The sequence below is a fragment of the Cimex lectularius genome, unplaced genomic scaffold (genome assembly GCF_000648675.2).
Source record: "Cimex lectularius strain Harlan isolate CLEC.00 unplaced genomic scaffold, Clec_2.1 scaffold44, whole genome shotgun sequence".
NCBI classification, from domain to species: Eukaryota; Metazoa; Arthropoda; class Insecta; order Hemiptera; family Cimicidae; genus Cimex; species Cimex lectularius.
Genome location: NW_019392639.1, coordinates 462,114 through 465,481, shown reverse-complemented (window position 1 = coordinate 465,481; position 3,368 = coordinate 462,114).

Below are 3,368 nucleotides of genomic sequence, written 5' to 3'. Positions count from 1 at the left end.
TGGAGTCAGGGATTTCTCTACATGCCAACGATTCCAAAGATGACATTTTATCAATTCGGGAGAGATTATAAACAAACAAAGAGGGGATATAAATAAATTGTGAAGATAGGGATGATGAAGTTAGGAAAGCTAAAGTGTAGAATATGTTTTGCTTTATTCTATTTAAAATATACATTTGGCGATATTCGTAAAGTTAATTGTTTACAGTTTGAAGATTTTAACCTTAAGTTCCGATATTTTGTATCTCGCCTCTATTTTTTCTAATTCTTTATATTCACAAATTGTTCTCATTCTTTCATTTACAATTAACCGTGGAGAACTTAATGCTTCAACTTTCTACACAGATTTCAATTCGTATGTTGCAGAATATTTTTTGTGTCGTCTTAATTTTGCTGAGATGATATTCCTAATGGTTCGTTAGCATGGGATCAACCATCTTTCTTTTAGAAACCTCTTAATAGACTTGGTACATAGATAAAATGAACTTGGAGAAACTGTAAATGAAATTAATTGAATTACTGTCAAATTCTTGATTCCACCACATAACCTCTAATTTTCTTTAGAGGATTCCTGGAAACTTCGTTAAATATTGCACCTTGTGGAGTATTGTTAAAAATATCTTAACTAGTATATATAATTTTGCCTTACGCGCAGTACGTTTTTGAGGAGGATTATTTAAAAATTGGATCTTCGGATTTTTCTTATATTCTTTGACGATTATATAGTAAAGTTGTTGACTTGTAAAAGTCATTTCAATGCTGACGAGTAAGTGGTCCTCTTTTTAAATTATAAAATCCCGTTGTTCATTGTCAGACGAACCAAACCAATTTGTTGAGAAGCCAAAAGAAGCAACACTTTTCTTCAAGGGAATATTTAACGTATTCTTCGTGGGTATAAAGCCGAATGTTTTATTAATGAGACTCGTTTGCCAGCCCAGATAAGAAGTAAAACTCAATCCATTTGACCTTCAATGTTGACAGAGAGAAATGTAGTAGAGTGCAAACTGCCGACCGAATCAAGAGGGTAGGGCATTAAAACACTCTCAGTCGGAGTGTATTGATTCAATACACTCCCTTTTCTAATACCATTAACTTTATAGGTGATGATTTTCGTAGATTATTCTAACCGTGTTTTAAAATTAAACTTTCATTTTCAGCCCTAACAAAACCGTATTTCATGTGTATAGTGAAGATTTAGGGTTCGTTTCTTTTCTCCCTCTATTTCTCCTTATTCCATCTTATTTTTCCCTTTTACTCTTCTTCAGAACCTTATCAACAATTCCCTCCTTATTTTTTTTATATATCGTAGCTCTCTCCAACTTCACCTCCTTTTTTAACTTCTTGCTCCTTTATTTTTGCCTATGAGTTTTCAAGAAAAGAACACTTTCAAAAGTCAAAAATAAGTCTTTCATTTAATTATTCTTTTCATATAAGGTCTTAGTTGAAATGAAAAAGTTAGTGTCACGAGCGGGATTCGAACCCACGACCTTCGGGTCAATACGCCGCTGCTCTTACCACTTGGTCACGATAGCTCAAGTGGTAAGAGCAGCGGCGTATTGACCCGAAGGTCGTGGGTTCGAACCCCACTCGTGACAATGACTTTTTTATCTCGACCAATACCTTTCTTAAATATTAATTAATTGAAAAATGTTAATTGGTCAATCATTCCACGAACTGTAATGGATTTAAAATTAAAGTTTACTTTCATTTTCAGCCCTAACAAAACCGTATTTCATGTGTATAATAAAGATTTAGGGTTTGTTTCCTTTCTCTCTCTATTTCTCCTTATTCCATCTTATTTTTCCCTTTTACTCTTCTTCAGACCCTTCTCAACAATTCCCTCCTTATTTTTTTATATATCGCAGCACTCTCCAACTTCACCTCCTTTTTTTATCTTCTTGCTCCTTCAAACTCTTGTCTCCTTAATTTTTTGCCTATGACTTTTCAAGAAAAGAACGCTTTCAAAAGTCAAAAATAAGTCTTTCGTTTAATTATTCTTTTCATGTAAGGTCTTAGTTGAAATGAAAAACTTAGTGTCACGAGCGGGATTCGAACCCACGACCTTTGGGTCAATACTTACCACTTGAGCTATCGTGACCAAGTGGAAAGAGCAGCGTACCAACACCTCGCCCCCTTCCAAACAGCGACAAATATTTCACAATATTATTAGGTGCTCTTTCTACATTAGAAAACTTGTTATCTTTCTTTTCTTAACTTGTAAGCCTACAGTATGTGATTATGTCCGCAAAAGACCGAGAGTTCTTTATTATTACTACTTTTCCCTAAATCCATATTATTGCTTCTATTATTTCTATTTTATATTATATGATTTGGTTCAACTGTTTCCACCCAAAATTCGTGGCAGATTTGTGAACGTTTTTGTGACGTTTTGTTATTCTTAGGGGACTCTAGACCCAGAATAAAGGCTCTCTCCCTCTCTCTCTCTCTCTTTCTCTAGTCTTTTATTCTATGCTCTTGTTTCAAAATTTTTTCTGCTAATGCCGACTATTTGGGTAAATTCAAGTACATAACGTTATCGTTTTTTAGCTAATAGCAATCTAACTTTTTTTATAGGTTTGTATCTCTTTACATCGTCTGAAAGGAGTAATGAAATAAATAATAGGAAAATAAAGGAAAAATAGTGCATTCCCGTCAATCCATAATATTGTCAACGATTGCTCAAACTTGCCAACATGTAGAAATGTTTTTATTTTAATCCCTATTTCAATTAATTAATATTTTTGTAAGGTATTGGTTGAGATAAAAAAGTTAGTGTCTCGAGCAGGATTCGAACCCACGACCTTCGGCTAAATCCGCCGCTGCTCTACCACTTGAGCTATCGTGACCAAGTGGTAAGAGCAGTGGCGTATCCAGCCGAAGGTCGTGGGTTCGAATCCCGCTCGTGACACTAACTGTTTCATTTCAACCAAGACCTCATATGAAAAGAATAATTAAATGAAATAAGTAATTTGGTCAGTAGACCACTAACCATAATGGAGTCAAAATTAATGAAAATCTGAGAAAATTATCACGTTAAATCTCTCTTTCAGCTTACACAGTAACTTACACTAAATATTCTATATAAAAATCTTTGGCTATTATATCTTAATTTGGTTTTTCACCAAGACAATGTAATTATGAAGAAGTCCCCTGCACGAATGGTCGGAAAGTGTACAGATTAAGAACACAAGAACGTTTACAAATTATGTGAAAAGGTGGTACTCTCTCTCGCTCGTAAAATCTAAAAACAGGACGATTTATAAAACGTAATAATTGTCGTTTTTAATTGGGAAATTTCGAACTTTCAATGTATTGCGCGTTCACCTCCCTGGCTAGTTTGAGTTTTTCGAGAACCAATTAAAACTTTTC